Consider the following 18,959-nt stretch of genomic DNA (forward strand, 5'->3'; position numbering starts at 1 on the left):
GCCAGGGGGTGAGGTCCAGAAACCCGTCGCAATCCCTATCCTGCCATGATTGCCACCACCAGCCTGGACATGGATCCCATCCCTTGTAGGAAAAGCCTCTGCTTCCTGAACCATGAAATGGGGAGATTGGTCTTGGTTTCCTCGTCCCTTCCAGCTCTCAACTGTTTGGTGCTCAAGATCTCGAGTCAGAAAGGAATTTAAGGAGGAAACAGTGCCGTCCCCCAGTGTTGCAGAGGAAACAGAAGCCGAGCGAGCGGAGGGGAGGTTTCCGGTCCTCTAGCTAAGCAGCTGCACGTGCGTGGGGTGGGAGCCATGTGGGGGTCTGAGTGTGCGCGCGGGCGTGAGGGGTGTGCGTGCATGCGTGTGCCCGCAGGGGAAGGGTCAGACAGGGTGGGAGGTGGCGAGTGAGGCACGGAGAGAATGTCTCTTTCCTTTCTCTGATCACCCCAGAGATTTTCTTGACTTTACAGGTGGAACTGAAGATAAATGGATTAGCCAGGTGAATAAACCTGTATTTTAAAACCTTCTGAAAAAAATCAATTTGAGAGAGAAGATTTGGGAAAATAAAATATGATCAACTGTGTCAGCTTGAATGAATCGATGCCTGCAAGTCTGGTAAACAATTTCTGATCTACGGCTCCCGTGGTAGCCTCGCTGGTGGTAGTTACCTTAGTAATTGGACCGTGGGATGAGGCCAGGCCAGAATGAAAGGCATTGAAAATGATGTTTCTTCAAATGAAAATTAATTTATTTGCTGACCAACAAAGACCAAAGTAATTTCAGAATTTAAAGGATGGCGAGACATTATAAAATTGTTTACACTTTTCGCCCCCTCCTTAAATTAGGCATGGAACCTGAAAGGAAATGAGAAAGAAACCAGCCTCTCCGTCCCCATGTGGGATATTCTGAGCACAGAGGCCGGCGGCTGACCCTGAGCAGAGGCGCAGGTGACCCGGGCAGCTGGGGGTGCAGGGGGAAGGAGGGCCAGGCAGAACCCCACACGGAGCTCCAGACACCCAGTATCTACTGCAGGCAAAATCAAAGTCCCACGGAAAGTCGGAGGAGCTTGGCCTTCCTGCTCTGGACTTGGTCCACATGGGAGCAGGGCAAGTTAAAGCAGCAGCTTTTGGGCTGGAAGGAGTCAGTCTCACAAAAGGAAGAAGTCCATGGTTGAGATAGAAGTTAAGACCTGAGGCGGTGGGGTGCACCAGCGCGGAGAAGGCAGGTGGTCTGGAGGGCACGCAGGGTAGACCCCCCCCATGCCCTCATGGCAGCCAGAAGGATCTTGTAATGGTTATCAACGTAGACAACCCCCCCCCAGCTTGAGCCACTGGGATATGGGAGCCACCTCTTAGCAACTTGTCAAATGTTTTAGAAAATGCCCTTTAATGGGTAGAAAGCAGAATGCTTTCAATAAAACAAGTCCTGAGAAGCAAGGCGCGATCATTCGCACACAGTGGGTCATCTGTTTGGGGGCCTCTTTCCAGTTCCCAGTTCAGCGACGTCACTGTAGTCGCTTTCCCGAGATCGGTCCTGATGGGAGTGTTTCCACCATTGAAATGGGAGCCGATCTGCAGTATTGGCCCAGCTCCCCAGCTGATGGTTGAACTTGAACCAGCACGCCATGGCTGACAGCCTTCCGTGGCTTCAGACTGCAATGCTCACAGATGGCGGGCTCCTCCTCTCCAGGCTGCAGCTCCCCCAGCTCTCCCCGCCACCTGCTCTGCACGAGCTCGCGAGCAGTTCACCTGCTCCTTGGATGTCCCCTGGGATGGCCTGTTCCTTCGGCCCGGAATGCTGCTTGTGGTGACCGTCTTTCCCTCTTTCAGGCCTCGGCTGAGATGTCACCTCCCCCCACCCTGGGGGCTTCTGTCACCTCATCCTCTACGGTCACCGTCACAATGACCTACTTTATTTTCTTAGCAGGACTCACTACACCCTGGAACCCTCATATTGTTTGCCTGGTCTGGCCTCCTGAACCCACACATTTCCTTGGAGCACAGCCCAGTGCCTGGACCAACCCAGGCCGCTGAATTGAATGAGTGAGTGAATGAACGAATGAAAACAAATTATTGAATGAGTGAATCGTAGACAGCCTCAAATACCACCAGGGACTAGTCACCGTTTCTGGCCATAATTACTTCTCTATTTCTGTTCTGGAAGTAAGTACCTTCAGAGCCAATCCCACTTCCAATGGTGAAAACCCTCGAGGGAGTAAGTTTCTCTTTCCTCCGGGTGAAGGAGGCACGACAAGCCTGGGCTCACAGGAGAGGCCAAGCAAAGAAAAGGCCACCAAGTACAGACTTTGCTCATTTAAACCTGCTGAATGACATTCCCAGGAGCGGAGTCGAGAGCTATGGACAATCCTACCTGCCGACTAACACCATTAAAAAAACAACAACAACAAAAAACAACTCTCAGATGGAAAAGATTAGACAATTCAGTAACAGACCGTGTTGGAAAACGTATCAACACACATGCATTCTCCTCTGTGGTTTGTGGGAGCTTAAACTGATACCTTTGACACTGTTAAAATCCAAATGCACATGCCCTTTGACCTAACTATGCCACATTTAAAATTTATCCAACAGATCTGTGTTCACGCAGGTACAAAATTTCAAGTTCCCAAGTTTAGTCATTGGGGCAAAAGATCAGCAACAACGTAGGAGCCCCTCGGTGAGGGGCTAGTTAAGCCAATTACAGCATGTCCAGAACAGGAAAGGCTATGGAAAAAGCATGAGGAAGTTCTTGACATGCTACTGTGGAATGTTCGTCAAGATCTATTGAATGAACCACAGGTAGGGTACGATTTGTGTAAAAATGAGCCAAGGGAGACAGGTGTATGCACAACACACCTGTGTTAAGAACGGCTGTGGAAGGATGTACAAGACACCGGGGACCTGGCTGACTTTGGGTAAGGAGGCAGATGGCCGAGAAACAAGAGTAAGAGGAAGACATCTTACTGCGTGTTGTAAATGTCAAGGAATTGAGAAATGCCAACTCTCATGCCAAAAACGTAACAAATGTAAGCTATAGATTTGGCACCAGAGAAGTTGAGAGAAATTCTGTATCTCAGTCCTATCGATGCCACCCAGCTTTCCTTGCTGGAAAAGATGTACTAGTTGGGGAAGGGCTCCTAACTCTGGGGTGTAACTGACCTGCTGTCGTCTTTGGCTTCTCCACGTGTCCTGGCCTCGGGCCGCAGACCGCCTCTGCTCTGCCTGTATTCACACACTCGGGGACCTCATCCAGCCTACGCACCAAAGACGCCCAGTCTGTGTCTCCAGCCTGGATCTCCCTCCTGAGCTTCAGGCTTGAGACGTCAGCTGCCCACATCACGTCTGTGCTCGGACACGGTCACCTCCAACACCACAGCATCGGCCCCGGCATGCAGCCCCCCACAGGCCTCCTGAGTCATAAACGGTCATACCCTTAGGGTCATCCCTCCCCCCCCCATTTAACCTGTCGGCAAACCTGGATCACCCCAACTCTGACCATAGCCCAAATACATGCATGTGTAAGCTCCTGGTCAGCTTCTGTCCTGGCCTACACCATTCCCCCTGCTCACCTGAACTGTTGTCAAAGCCTCCGGCCTGGTCTCTCCCTGACAGCCTGAAAACACAGCCAGCTGGACCCTGTGAAAGCCCAACTCAGATCATGTCACTCTTCTGCTCCAAACTCCCAATGGTTTCCCATCTCAGAGTAAAATCCAAAGTCCTTGCAATGTCCCCTAAGACCTTCTATAATCCTTTGTCCTCGCCCTACACTCTGGCCTCATCTCCTACCACCCTCCCCCTTGTTTGTGTTGTTCCATCTATGCCAGCGTCCCTGCTCTTCCTCAAATATGCCAACCACAGGGCCTTTGCACTTGCGTTCCCTCTGCCTGGAAATTCCTTCTTTCAGACAACAATGGCTCACCTCACTTTCTTTAGGCCTTTACTCAAACATCACCTCCTAGGTGAGGTCCTTGGTCACTCTATCTGCAGTTACAACCATCCTCCCTCTACCTCCACTAACACTCCTCTTCCCTGCCCCTCCCCTGCTTTCCCACCTTCCTTCTCACCAATAAACCATGTGTTTTACTTATCTCGTATATTATCGGTTTCCCCCTCTTGAATGTCGGCTCCACTGGAGCAGGGATATTTGGTTTCTTAATGGCTGTGTCCCTGGAACTTACAACGGTGCCTAGCACACAGTAGATGCTCAATATTTATTTGTTGGACAAATGAATCATCTAGGTGGTTGGCCCTCCAGCCAGTGGTTGGCAACCTTCTCCAGTCTGTTTCATTGCACAGGGACAGAATTCTCAGCAACGGCTCTGATGGCGTCTCTGCTGCTTGGCTGTAGGGCACCTTCCAGAGACACACCATCTACCCCCTGACCATACTCATCAGGCAGAGGCCTGCATATCCCTCATCCCCAAAGCTCTTTCTTTGGTGCTACACTGAGGTTACCACAGAGCATGCGCCAGAAATCCAAATGCCCATAGATGCCTGACGGGACATGGAAGTGAGGGACATGGGCCAGGCCTGGGGTAAGGGGACAGACCCAGCCAAAGGGGCAGCCTCTGGCCAGCTCTGGCCAGCCAGTGCCAGGCAAGGATGTGGTTCACCATGGTTGGGTCTTCCGGTCTTTCTGGGGGAAACCGGAAATCTTTTTTTAAATGGGAAGCCTCCTAGAAAATACCCCAACACTGAGGGTTTAATCAAACCCATCCTAAGGGTCACTAGTTGGAGACCTCTGCATGGACCCTGGACCTTGCAGAACACGGAGGAGGGGACATCCTTGGGACAGGCTCTGTGGTTGTAATGCGTTGGGAAAAATTGTGTTTCCTCTCCATTGTGCTCTAAGGAGGGTGGATTCCATCAACTGAAAGATGTACTGACTTCGGCTTTCTTCTCATTGTATGGCCTTTGCTCTGCTTATAGATGGGGTTCACAAGTTTATGTGGCATGCAAGCTTAAGGAGGGGAGACTCCACTCAAGTGCTTCAGAAAGGAGCAAAATGAGGGGAGAAGGCAGAGGTGGGGAGGAAGGGGGAGGAAAGGCTGGAAGGGCTGACAGAGAACGAGGAGGCCAAATGGGGATTTTCATTCATCAGGAACTGTGGGGTGTTCCTCGTGGATCCCTTCCTTGGCCTGGATACAAAATCTTTACTCAGTACATTTCTGCCAGTGGACTTCATCTCTGCAGGGAGGAGTTTGAAGGAGAAGGAAAGCAGTGAACGGATGTGATTCTCTGTGGCCAAAATTAGTTTTAAATATTGATCCAAAGTTGGGGGCAAAGACCCAGGGGCTCCACTCATAGGCACAAGTGCATATATACACAAAAGAATTGAAAACAAATGTTCCAGCAGAAACTTGTACATAAGTGTTCATAGCAGCAGTCTTCACAAAGTCCTAAGGTGGAAACCCCACAAAGCCCATGAACGAATGAACGGATAAAACAAACATGGCTCATCATTCACTGGTAGAAAGGAACACAGTACCGACTGACACCTGCGACGACACGGATGAGCCTCGAAGACGTGACGCCAGGTGAAAGGAGCCAGCCACGGACAGACCACGCGTTACAGGATTCTATTTATCGAAAATAACCAGGACAGGCAAATCTATAGAAACGAATTAGCGGTTGCTTAGGACCGAGCTGGCGGTGGGTGTGGGGTGACTGCAGGGCTGCTAGCTCAAGGGGACGAGGTTCATTTTGGGGTGATGAGGATGATGTTCTAGAACTGGTGACGGTTGCACAACTCTGAACCTTTGGATTGTACACTTTGGGAGGACTGTATGGTCAGTTACATTTTACCAAAGTTATTTAAAAATAAAAAAGTTGGTGCCACACCAGCGGAAGAGTCCTGATCCACCAGGTACCGTGACTCACCCACCAAAAACCTAGAGCCAGACACATGCTCAGGCAGGAGGGGCAGACGGACGATGGGGCCGGACTGGGCGGGCGTGGGACTGGAAACTCCCTTAAAGTGACCACCATCAGTGGTCACCAAAGTAAGAAAGGGACAGAGGAACAGAGAAGTCGGCAGCACCCTTTCCTGATGGGGACACCCCTTCGGCCCTCCACAGCGACCACAGCGGCTCTGCTCTCCGAGAACAAGTTTATTTCATAAACTCAAGCCAGCACCCAAGACAAAGTGCGCATGTTTAGAATTAAGGCCCTTTTCATACTAGAGATTAATGGGATTAACCTAAGGAGGCGGCTTGAAATCCCGGGGGGGGGGGGGGCGCAGCAGCTGCCGGGACCATGGTCGGTCTGAGCAGGGAACAAGGCCGGGAGCCGCACACGAGTTGGGATCTTCCCTGTTTGTTTCCAAGCACTGACACTTTGTAACAAAGGGCCCAGAAAGCTCACTGGAGCCCCTGGCTGCGAACCTAAGATGTACTGAGGAGGGCGGAGACAGGAGCCCTCCCCGGGCTGCATCTGCAGCTCGGTTCCTCGCAAAGAAAGCCCAGCTCCTTGGTGGCACTTGGGGACGCAATGGCGGTCCCAGGGCTGCTGGTGGCAGCTGCCTCCTCCCAGCCCTGGCTCGCTCTCAGGCCTCCTCCTGGCAAAGCCCCTTCTGTTTGCCCCTGTGGGCTAGATCTGGAGTTTCCAGAGCCTTCGCTGTCACGGCCTACAGCTCAGCGTCTTCATTTGTCATCAGCAGGACAGGCATGAGACTGACCCCAGATGGTGTCTTCACGGCTGTTTAATGAGCAGATTCACGTAAAGCACATTTGTTTCCCTTACACTGGATGTGAGCGTGTGTCGTGGGGGACGCGGTCCCCGGGTCTGTCGCTAGCCCACATGACCAGGCTCGAGGTGAGCCAGCAAGGTAAAGCGTCAAAGCTGGCGAGATAAAACTAACGAATGTCTGTGCTCCGCAAGAAAAAGCATCCTTTGTGGGAATCCCAAAGCAAAACCATGGACCGCTTTCAAATGCACTGTGGGTTCTCCCCAGCCACACTCCAGGAGAGGCCTGTCTCCTGAGGGGGGTTACCCGGCAGCCCCCCAGGCCCGACGGCAGGTCAGTCTCTGCAAGCCTGCCTTCGCTGGCCACGCAGGCCCCACCTGCTTCTCCCCAAGAGGAGACAGACCTTCCAGGGGCCCCCTGCGCACCCACCTGGGTGTCCGGCCACCAGCAAGGTGGTCAGGTATTAAGGCCGGGCGCTTATCCTTCCCACAGAAATAATCACCGGGAGCCCCTTTGATTTGCAGGGAAAGCGGGGCTCCCGGCTGTACTCCCTGTCAGGCCGGCCCTTTGAACGGGCTCACTCCATAATTTAGAGTTTGAATCTCGTTTTAAATGGCAGTTAAAAATTGTATGTGGCAGTTCACAATGAAATTTAGCTTGACAGCTTGGACATAAAACTAAAAATAAATGACTTCACATCCAAATAATAAGTAATAACAACGTTAGCCTGCATAAGAATAGCAGGGCTGGATTCAAATACAATATTAATTTTAGGAATATGAGTGACTGGGGAGAGACAGAGGCAAAGAAACAAATCCTTCATATAGCGCCGGTCTCCTCTTATCCCCCAGGCAACTAGCTGCCTGGCACCTCGGCCGCACAGCAATTACGTGCTGTAATGGAGCCGGCACAAATAAGCAGAAAGATTTTATTAAACCAAATGAGCAAATCATCTGCGTATTATTGCGATTTGATTGACACTGACAAGTGTCGAGCAGACGCGGATGTGAATATGATAAAGCAGCTTGCAGAAAAGCTCTTGATAATGTTACTCTTGATAAAGTTGCCCGGCCACCCTCTCTGAGTAAATAAAGGGGAGAGGAAGATGACGCATATTAATTCTCCTCGTTGGCAGCCTCCTGGAGGGGCGGGAGGAGGACACCCCCCCAAAAAAAAAGTTGCAATGGCTTCAGCGTATGGCATTTCATATGAATACCAAAATTGCATCTGTGATCCGCACAGACTTTACGGTAATATATTAATATTAAAACTAAAGGTCACTCCGCAGAACGGTTAAGCTGCCTGAGCTTCAACCTTTATACCAATAACAGACTCTGGAAAGTAAGTGACAAATATTTGAATACTCAAAAAAAAATAATATTTTTCTTTTTTTTTATTTGGGAGGATTGCGGGCTGGCGTTCGCTCAGGTGGCCCCTCACCCACCTGCCTTCTCTGGGGACAATGACAGGGCTACCTGGAGGGTGGCTGCATCCGAGACAGCTGGCGCTGCCGGGGAGGAGAGGTGATTAATTGCCACAGGCCTCGGGCCCTCCGCGCGGCGGCATTGCACTAATGACTCCCTTATGAACGGGCGGCTCGCGGCCCCGACACGGCTCCACGGAGTCAGCACAAAACTCTACGCGGCTGCTCGGGGCGCTCGGAGCAAACGGGCCAGCGCCAGGCGGGCTCTGTCTAGGGCGTTTTAAGGGGAGACCCGCCTGAAGGCAGGGGGCCGGCCGCGATGACCTCTGGAGCTCCCTCCAGGGGCTGGTTTGCTCTGTTTCTGTCAGTCGGGCTGGCTGGAACGAGAGTCCTGGCTGGGTGGTGGGTGGGTGGGCTCTGAAGTTCTCCCACAAGAGAAGCCTGGAGGAGAAAGCCAGGAATTGGGAGACCTGCCGAACTGAGGGGCCATCCAAGTGGACCCGCGTCCAGAGAAGGGTTTTATTTCTCGCTGTCATGGGCAGATCCACAAGTCTGGCCTCTAAACTCAAGGTGGACAGGGAGCCTGATGGGCTAGAGGCAGGTGGCTCAGGCTGGCCGGCTTCCTAAGCGAATCCGTGACCTGGCTGGTTGTGTGAAATTGACCAAGCAGGCGGTATTTACACCGGGGAAATTGGCAAACACTTTACATCAAGGCTCCTTCTCCACCCGCCTGTTTATAGACATTTCAGCAGCAGGTCACGGACTCCTGGCAAGGTCCTGGGAGGGGGGAGGGGAAGAGTGCACTTTTTACAAGCATCTGGGTTGTTGCCCTGTTTACTGGCATGACCCTATATGGACACAGATCATAGTTAATCTAGCAAATATCTAGTCTTCACAATCGGAATTCGGTGCAAAGCAAGAGGAAGGGGGGAGGCCAAATTAAGTCCAACCTAATACAATAATTCTAACTAATTCTCTAGGCAATTCTCTACCTTTTTTGGGAGAATAACTTGGGCTCTGATTTCTCAGACTACCGCCTCTCCAGCTGGCTCTGTTCTGAGGCAGCACCTGAGTGAACGGGGTGGGTGATGGCACGTGTCTTGAGGGTCTGCCTCTCTGTGAATGTGGCCCTTGACCCCTGGCTACTGCTCACCTTGCTGGCATTCTGGTGTTGGAATTAGTGATCTGGGCCCCTTGGCCCGGTCAGCCTCATCTCTGGCAGGTAGACGCCCCTCCCACCTACAACCTTCTGGTGGAGGCAGGCCGGTCAGCTTCTGCCATGGAGTCTCCTTGTCCCTCCTGGATGGGGGGGGGGGGGGAAGGCTCCTGGTTGCACCCACGCCATGACAGAATGGATTGGAAGGCCGCTCTGGAAAGCTGTGCTCCTCTGCCAGACCAGGTACCACCCACTTCACTGTGCTGTGGCCTAACCCAGGTCTGTGCAGAGGCGGGGATCTGTTTCCAGGGTTCTCGGGGGAGCTGGCGCAGAAATACCTCCCCCATTCCTTTTGGCCACATCTTTCCCTCTCCAGGCCAGAGTATGGAGCAGGGAGATAGAGACACACAGATGCTTTCTTCTCTCTGTGCCTCCCACCTTCCTCCTCCAAAATCTGCCAAGGCCAATTCAATTCCTGCAGCTTAGTGTTTTTCAAACTGTGAGCCATGACCCATTGGTGGGGGATGAAATAAAGTCAGTGCTTCCCAACTAACATTAATCAAAAAGACAAAGAATTTTAAAAGTGAGAAAACTACCACATAAAACAAGGCTAAGAACTGTTCTCTGAAATGGGTTGTGTGTGTGTGTGTGTGTGTGTGTGTGTGTTTGCTAGTTAAAACTGTAAAATGCATTTCTGCCTCTGCATTATGGAAAACACGGTTGAAAGTAGCAGTTCTGCATCCTATTCTCTTGTCCCAGAACAACAGACCACACAGGTCAAGGGCCACAGGGGTATGACCTCCACTCTGGGAGACCCCCAGACACTGCTGCTTCCAAGCTTGGCTCTTGATCTGCTAACCAAAGAGACAACCCAGAAAATGTCCCCAGCACAAGCCTGGCTTGCCATGCAAAACCGATTTTGAACGTCAGGTCTCTTTTTCTTGTACCTTTTCTGTAAACAATGGTGACCTTTCCTTTTGCCCCAGGTAAGACGGATGCCTCCATCCAGCTTCTCCACGGCATCACATTCAGAAAGGCCAAAGAGAAAAGGGGATTCGTGTTGCTAAAGATATTTCTCCTGTTACACGTGGGTTGTCAAAGAGGCTGTTTTGCCAAGGCCCCCCTCGCCCCTCCCGCTGGAAATTCCCCTCACCTAGGCAGCCACCCACGGGCAGCCACAGGTCCTGAGCCACATGCGGTCTCAAGATTACTCAGAAAGGACCTGACGTGCTCCTGAGATGCCCACATGAGCCACGCTTGGCTTCTATGAGCAAGCCTACATGAGATTATGAAAAAGCCAGACGACTTGGAGTCCCCTCCACTGGGACTAGGTTGGCGCGGTCCTTGTGATGGCTCCAGACTGTAAGCTTTAGGAGGCTGGAGAGCACGTCCGCTCTGACAGCATGCGCTCAGTCCCGGCAGTCTCTCTGGGACATGGGGTAGGCCCTTGCTAACATTGTGTGGGGTCAGTGTGGACTTATGTGGGAGATGGGCCCACTGAAGGGCCTTCCATATTTCTTTAAAATATTTTTGTAATGGGGAGAGCCTGGGTGGCTTTTTCGGTTACGCATCCAACTCTTGATTTCGACTCAGGTCATGATCTCAGGGTCACGGAATTGGGCCCCATGTTGTCGAGCTCCTCACTGGGCATGGAGCCTGCTTAAGATTCTCACCCTTTCCCTCCCTGTCTCTCCCTTCTCTTCCCCCTATGTATATGTTTATCTATATCTCTGTATATTTATATAAATATATATCTATTTAATGGGTTCCAGGGAACACTGTTAAACGGGGTACTCCAAACACCTCACATCACTGTATTAAGTTAAAAAAACACCTTTTGTGTGTTCTGTTACAGATTTGCTAACAGGCAGAAACCAGGGATGACTTAAGTGATTTCTGCTTTGCCTATTAATCTTGGAATAAAACATTTTTGTTTGCTGTTATTCTAGGGGAGTCCATTGTAAGAGACCATCATTTAAAAAAATTTATGGTTTACAGGGTGATACACCAGAGTGTTGCATGCTGTTTGTGTCTTTACACACATACCCTTACCGCTAGTAAAAGTGAGATACACACCCATCAATGTATTTTATGCCCCTCTGTTCCAGAACACACACAACGATAATATCATTCCCTATTTAATTTTAAATACTGGTCGGAGGAAAAACATAAACAGGCTATATATTTTTTGGAATAATAGGTCTTTAAATTCTAAGAAATTTCAAGGGATAAAAAAAAAATCAGTCCGATATATCTTAAATGCGAACGTAAGAACACAGGGAAATGGCAGTTAACAGAATTGGAAACCACAATTGCAGGCTATTCTGTGTCTATAAGATATATGTATACTAATCCTTGCTTTCTTTATAGCCCAGTGTAACCAAAACTATTTTGAATGAAGATGATTTTCTCAAGGTACCATTTTGAACAGTTTTTCCATTGCCCATGCTCAGAGCAAACTTTGTAACTGGGCACTCAAGACTCAGAGAAGCCAAACCTAGACTACGTTTCTAGTTTTATGTATTCACTTATCCCGTCATTCCATCAGAACATACTTATTAAACACCAGAATATGAGCTAAAACCTTGGAAAGGCAGACAAGGCCTCTCCCCTCTCAAGGCCCCATACTGGAACGTAGGTTCCAGGAGGAGGAGATGAAGTAGTAAACATGTAGACGAGTAGAGATTGTTGTCTGGGCTATGAAGACCCAGGTGAGGTGATGCAGGACACCTGCTGGGGTGGGAGGGTGAATTTACGTAGAGGTCAGGGAGGGCCCCTGAGGAGGCACTGAGAGCCAGCCGGTTCAAAGGGCCAGATCCAAGCCAGCTTAGGAGGGAAGCACGTGAGCTAGGGAAGGGGCCCTGAGAAGGGAGAAGTGCCCAATAACAGGAGCCAAACCACATAAGGACTTGAAGATCTACCCATTTTATGTTAAGAGCCATTTGAATACAAAGATCATGGTTCCTGGTAGCTTTATTCATAATTGCCAACAAATAGGGAAAAATTCAAATGCTCCACTGCTAATGGATACATAAACATGGCACAACCCTTTAATGATGTATGCTCAGCACTAAAGACAGACAACCACGTGGGTGTGTTGTTGATGCATTATCCCAGGGTAGGAGCCAGACTTTGCACCCGTTATCTACGCTGGGTAACAAATCATCCCCAAACCTAGCAGGGGCCAGGAAGGAGTCTTACCCTGTGTCTGAAAGGAACACTGGAAATATTTAAGAAGCAGAACAGCTAGTTGCAGAAGTTAGGACTACGTCATCATCTTACTTCTAGAAAGAGAACTTTCTATCACTCTCCACAAATAAGCCTTATCGGTGGAGCTTTGCCAAGTGGTGGAGACAGAACCATACAACTCCCAGTACTCATTGGTCACATTACTGGAAGCAAAGTGGTCTACTTTGTCAGATCAGCTGGGAAGAGAATGTCCTGCGACGTGACATAGCCATGATATGCATAAGCCAGCGCAGGACCGATACGATCTACAGCAGCAAATCCATAGCCAGAGCCCCGTGCTGGCTCCCCGCCGACACCTCTGTGACCCCAGACCCTCCAAGTGTCAAAGCCTCAGTGTCCCTCACCTGCACAAGTTGGGGCTGGGACCTAATCTCTCGTGCCCCTTATTATTAGCCATCGTCCTGTGATTTAAGGACATGCCCCTGCTTGTTCCCAGGGAGAGCTGGGGGCTTCCTTAGCCCTTTGAGCACACCCGTGCCTATGTCCCAGGGCCATTCGGATACCACCTTCCTGATTTCTGTCACATCTGCCGGCCACCTGCTCAACTGTTTAATCTTTTCCTTCAAATGAACTTGTTTATAAACTTAAACTTAAGTCTGTTTATTTGAAAAGTAAACTTTATGTCAGGATGATGGACATAAAGGTCCAGAATTTTCCACTAAGGGTGGGAAGGTGGAAATCAGGGAGACTCGTCCATTCGAAGCCAAGTATAAAATAAAATGAAAGCAATTTCTGGTTCAACACCACTAGGGTTGGAGACTTGGACCTACATCTGTGTTTTGTTTTTTTAAGAGGCAAGATTGAAGAGAGGCGTTACAGACCTATTAGCACCCAACTAAGCCATTCTCCTTGCTTCATCTGAAGGCTTCAAAGATCACGGAGAAGGGAACAACTTCGTCCTTTGCTGATTCAGTGCTATTTGATGCTGTATCTGTGTGTTACCGACATGCTGTCAACACTTTGGGAAACGTTCAATTTGACATGCATTATAGTTATTTCAGAGGTGGTTCCCTTGCTTCCCCTGATGGGGCTCCCAGAGACCAGATGGTTTCTGGTTTCTCCATCTCTGCGCCCCTGCCAGACGTTCTCGGTTACTCCTGCAGCGGGCTTGGTGGCTCTGGCACACGTCACGCCCGACGGAGGTGTAAGAGTGAGCAAGGGGGAGAAGGGAGGGCAGCCGTCATCACGGTTGTTGTTACCACGCCAATGAGCTTTGTCTGAAGTTCTGAGGAGGAGAAAGGAGCACACCGAAGGAAGGAGCTGGGCTAAGTATGGTCTGGAGACGATGGAGAGATTTTTGAGCCTCCAAGTGGTTCAAGTCTACGAAACAGAGGGAGCCTGGGTGGCTCAGACAGTTAGGCATCCGACTCCTGATTTTGGCTCAGGTCATGATCTCACCGTCCTGAGACAGAGCCCCGCATCAGGCTCTGTGCTCAGCAGGGAGTCTGCTTGTCCCTCTCCCCCTGCCCCTCCCCCTACTCGTGTACGCGTTCCAGCTCTAAAATAAAATCTTTCAGAAGTCTGCAGAACAGTAGTTACACAGAACATGCAAAAGCTGTGAAAATTTTGGAGTTTTTTTAAGTTTAAAGACCTAGGATTTGGGGTTTCTGATTTCTTCCCCTCCCCCATGAAAAATTAGAGCTGTGCCTCCCCTGTAAGGGGACAAACTGAATAAAGAGGTGCCTTCGAAGGCTGGAAGGTCCACAAACCCGTACAACCATGTTCATCGTCGCCAAAAGGTGGAAACACGAATGACCACCAACTCATGACTGGCTAAATAAAAAGGCGGCATATCCAAACCGTCCAAAACGGAGTGTAGGCTCCAGCCATACACAGGAATGAAGCAAGGATGTGTGCTACAGCAGAGCGGGAAACACTGTGCTAAGGGAAAGCCAGACACAAAAGGCCACATATTAGGATTCTATTCATATGGGACATCCAGAACAGGCAGGTTCGTGGAGACAGAAGGCAGATTAGTGGTAGCCAGGGGCTTGGAGGAGGATAGGATGGGGGAGGTGATGTCTAAAGGGCATGGGGTTTTCTTCTGGGGTGATGAGAATGTTCTAGAATTGATGTGGTAGGTGAGGGATACTGCAATAAACCTGCCACACACACACCCCCCCTTGGAGGCGTGTAGTTTTCTAAGGCAGCTGGGAGGGCGATGGGTGATGCCTGCTGACGAAGTTTGCTTGGAGCAGTGGCTGCCCATGGGAATCACCTGGGGGGGGGGCTCCAGAAACCTCTGATGCCAGACCCACCTGGGCTGCTCGGGGCAGAAGCTCTAGGGGTGTGACTGGCCTGCATGGTTTAAGAATCACTGCAGGTGATTCTCAGAGGCCGCTGAGGCGGAGAAGAGTGGTTCAGAAAGTTCAGAAATAAAGAGGTAAACTCGCCTCAGATGTAGGCCTTCGCTCATCATCAGGTTGGCCCCCTTTTGCCCGGATGACTTTCTATCCCGCAAAACCTACTCCTCCTCTCCCCTTTGTGACCTTTACAAATAGGTCAGCTGCAGGAGAAGCCCCACGCTCCATCGACATCAGCAGTCACGAGGAAAACACAGGTCAAAACCACAAGGAGATACCACTTCACACCCAGGTCACACCCATCAGGCCGGCTAGCATCAAAAAAGGAAAACAACCCAGTTGTCTCGCAGTGATGAATGGATAAAGAAGAACGCAGTATAGCCACACAATGGGGTATTATTCAGCCTTAGAAGTCAGGGGCCTCCTGACCCCGCAGCAACATGGATGAACCCGGAGCTGGAGGACGCTATGCCAAGTGAAATAAGGCAGACACGGAAGGAAGAATACTATGGAATTCCGCGTGTAGGAGATCCCTAGAAGCAGCAGTTTCATTGAGACAGCGTGGACTAGGTTACCAAGGGCCGGGGGAAGGAGTGAATGGAGGGTCATTTGAAGGAGTACAGAGTTTCTGTGTGGGAGGATGCAACCGTTCTCCAGATGGATGGTGGGATGGTTGCACAACTCTGACAATACACGCACGCCGCTGAGTTGGACACGTACGGATGGTGGAAGTGATCAACTTGGTGTTGTGTATATTTTACCACAGTTAAAACAATGAAGGGGAAAAAAAGCCACAATGGCAGGCACGGAGAGAGCTTTCCATACTTCACAGGGAACAGACCCATTAGAAGCAGTGGAGGGGAAGATCCCACGATTGGGGCACTCGCTCTCTCTGCACTTCGGCTCCCTCATAAACCAAAGGAGGAGAGCATGGTCCACGCGTCCCCCGGTGCGACACAGACTGACCGAAATACATAAAGCACCACGCACGGTAGCTGGTAAACGGTAAGCGCTCGGTAAGTGCTGACACCATCGTGACCCACACGGAGTGTCTACTCTGACTCCACTCTCCATTCACAAGGTACGGAGCATTGTGGGGATCATGAAAATGTCCTGGAATTAGTGTGGGGGTTGCACAACCTTGTGAATAAACTACCACTAAATTCACACTGCAAAACATATGGAAATTATATTTTTTTCACAAGGGCAGGGTGTGTAGTCCTGTGGCTGTCCATACGCAGATACACAATTGTGTGGAGGGCACACACATTCGCTGAGTGGCAAAGTCACGACCACCGAGGCAGAGAAAGGCCTGAGAGCCGCCATCTTGTAAGAGCCCCCACCCCGTGATACCAGTGACCAGCTAGGTCTGGGCTTCCTGGGACTTCAGTCACCTCTGTTCTTTTAGGTTAATGAGAGACCCCATCAGCTCAGAACACCTGTGACAACCTGCTTGGAAGTGGGGCTGGTACCTCCAAGACCACCACAGATGAGGTCATACCTCTTTAGCCACCCGGGGTCAGTGGTGGGGGGTGGGGGACTGCCAATACCTGCCACAGCTGGGCTGGGAGTGTGGTCACATGGGTGGGGAGCCTCCCCCCCAAAGAGGCAGTGAGGAGACCTGAGCATTCAGTATCAGCGGGGTGGTTACACCTGCTCCCTAGCAGACACCGTGCAGGACAGATGTCCTTCGAAGGACAACGCCACAGACGGGGACTGCCATCTCCTGCCCGGAGCAGCCCACACCGAAGTCTTGGGACCAGCCAGATCTGGCTCTTTCATACCATAGTGGGCGGGAAGGGGGAAGTCTGCACCTACCAGAGGTTCAACGAAGGCAAATCCCCCTGGGGAACGGGGCTCAGGCTGAAACAGACTCAGGGTCAGACATCCCAGAGTCCACACTCCGCCCACCCCCTTCCAGAGTCTCACTTACCGCCGGCAACTTTCACACTACCTCCTTCCTGGAAGCTCTCTCCACCGGTCTTTCAGAACAAACCTGCAGGGCCCGAGGGATAGAAGACAGACGGCCACGCACACCCTCACCCAGCCTCGATCTCCTCCCTACTGACCAGGGTGCTAACAACGCTGGCTTTTAAACTGTTGGGAGGAGGCGGTGGGCTAATGCAAATCACTAGGAGAGGGCCAGCAAGCACTAAGCAAATGCTCAGAGCAGCGCCCGCTTCCATGGTAACAATCATGGACGGCACCTGCCTCGGCAGCGCTCTCCCGGGTCGGCGCTTGGTCAGTCCCCACACCTGGCCACTGTTCCACGTGGCATCAGGAAGGTGTTCTCACCTGAGGATCGAGCAGCCCACGCCTGGGACCCGAGAGCGTGGCCCAGCTGAAGGGAGGGTGTGGGAGGCAAGAGAGGAGCTGGTAGCAAAGGGCAGATTCTAAGATTTCTTGAAAGAAACTTGGAGACTCCAGCATGCTAGGAAGGGGCTGGAACAATTTCCTTTTGGGGCCGTGAGAAGACCATTCTGGCCCCTGGCGATCACGTGGCAAGGTGGAACCCTAGCAATACCCACCCACGAATACTTAGGAAAAACATCTAATACACTTTAAGTACCTCAATAAAGCATTTGAACTTAAAAAGGTGAGCACCTGACCCTTACAGATGACTTACCGGCTCTGGGTTCCTTCCGAAAACAAGGAGAAAGGGCAGGAAGGAGCTCCAGCTGAGGGGGTTGGGGGCTCATGGTATTCAGGCGATTTGTTGAAGGTCAGACAGCCAGAATGATAGCACTGGGCCTCTGGTGCTTGCCCCGGGGAACTTTCCACACAAATTCCTGAGCCTTTTGCGGGCTGGATGGTAGGAAAATTGTCAGAAAACAATTACAGGGAGTGTTTCCATTTGGGACTTACCTTCAGCTCACTGTAACCCCGGCCAGCTAACTTTTCTCTGGGCCTGTTTCCTCATCTGTAAAATGGGGTCAGAGAAGAGGGTCTCAAGGACCCGATTTTGCTCTGGGAATCCAGCAATGATTTGTGAATAGTTTTTCTAATTTCAAAAGCAGTGTAGCCTCTCCTTCCCACCCATGTACTGGAAAGAGAGACGCACCCGTTTTCCAAGCTAAAGCACTTTCTCCTGATACCACTTCGATTTTGCTCTGAAATCAGCTTCCTACTTCTCTGACTCAGGACCCCAAAGTTACGAGTTTTCTAATTCCAATGTCTTAAAGTGTTCGCGAATTCGGTTTAGGAATCAAAGTATGCTTTTGGCTTTAAGACTAAAAGGTTTGAATCTCTGTTTTGTTTTGTTTTTAAGAAAAATGACGGATATCAGCCCTTAGAAAAATCAGCTCACTTCGAGACCTCCATGGCATTATTGCCTTCTTTAATATTGCTGACAGTCTCTTGCAAATGTATCACAAGTTGGCATTTATTAGTCTGAGGCACAAGTAAGGGGCATGTTATTTGATTTGAATAACAGCTCCCAGCTACAGTTTGAGTCCAGAAATATATTAGTCAGAAACAATCTCATTTAATAACACAGAAACTAATAAAAGAAAAGTATTCCAACTGATTCAGAATTGAATTTATGAATATTGCTTTAGCAGGATTAATGATCAAAACCCCAACCTGTTTGTCACGTTATAACTGACTTTTCCATTTAAATGCAAAACCAGAAGTCAATGAGTCCAAAGGATTGTATATTGCTTTGAAGAAAACCAGTTCATTTTACATGTAAGCTTCCAAATTGGCAATAAACTTTAATTACAGGGTCAGATAATCAAATTATAATCAAATAGCCTCACATAAAAATCTATGTTTGAAATTAATGAGATACAAGGCTGCCACTTGGTATCATTGAACCTCTGTAACTTACTAACAGACATTTCATTTTCATTCAAAAGTCACCTTAAGGACTTTCTTCTCAATTTCCACTGTGTCGCTTAATTTGATTTAGAAAACATTTCATTCTTAGACCATACCGCCCTTCGGATTTTCATATTCATCTCTGCATTTTCCTCCCTCTCAGTGCGGGGGAGGTCTGTTTTATAATTGACAGTGGGATTTCCAAATTGGCACTCTTGTAAACCTTTCCAACCGTGAGGCGGGTACATATCTACCTGGGTCTGGGAAGAACCTTCAGCCTGGTTCCAGGCGTTATCTGACAGAGGCACATCCACACCACGGGGCT

General features: G+C 50.1%; 1 protein-coding gene across 1 annotated transcript in view; it reads right to left on the reverse strand.

Moving 5' to 3' along the window:
• AKTIP (AKT interacting protein) overlaps window positions 1–16,846 on the reverse strand; it is a 40,677-nt gene extending 23,831 nt beyond the window's left edge. The window contains exon 1 of the mRNA XM_087870425.1: window positions 16,749–16,846. The gene's annotated coding sequence lies outside the window, so the exon portion shown is untranslated. The remainder of the gene's footprint in view (window positions 1–16,748) is intronic.
• Between the last annotated feature and the right edge of the window lie 2,113 nt (window positions 16,847–18,959).

The sequence above is a fragment of the Ursus americanus genome, chromosome 21 (genome assembly GCF_024610735.1).
Source record: "Ursus americanus isolate L20-20 chromosome 21, mUrsAme1.1.p, whole genome shotgun sequence".
NCBI lineage: Eukaryota > Metazoa > Chordata > Mammalia > Carnivora > Ursidae > Ursus > Ursus americanus.